The sequence below is a fragment of the Penaeus monodon genome, chromosome 24 (assembly GCF_015228065.2).
Source record: "Penaeus monodon isolate SGIC_2016 chromosome 24, NSTDA_Pmon_1, whole genome shotgun sequence".
Lineage (NCBI taxonomy): Eukaryota > Metazoa > Arthropoda > Malacostraca > Decapoda > Penaeidae > Penaeus > Penaeus monodon.
The window spans coordinates 36,997,005-36,997,216 of NC_051409.1; positions in this window are offsets into that span (position 1 = coordinate 36,997,005).

A 212-nucleotide genomic window follows, 5' to 3' on the forward strand; every position below is an offset into this window, starting at 1 on the left:
GTGTGTGTGTGTGCATATGTATATATATGAACCATGTTGTTTATCCTTTAATAAAATATTTACGTTGTACGTTGCAGTTAACTCTTCATTCTGATTACAACAATTTACCTCCAGAGTTTATCTTCATTTGATGTAAGAAGTTCGAGTCCCGCTGCTGTCACTCTCCTCGATTAATTTATTAGTATCTTTATCGTGTCATTACAGTATGTTTA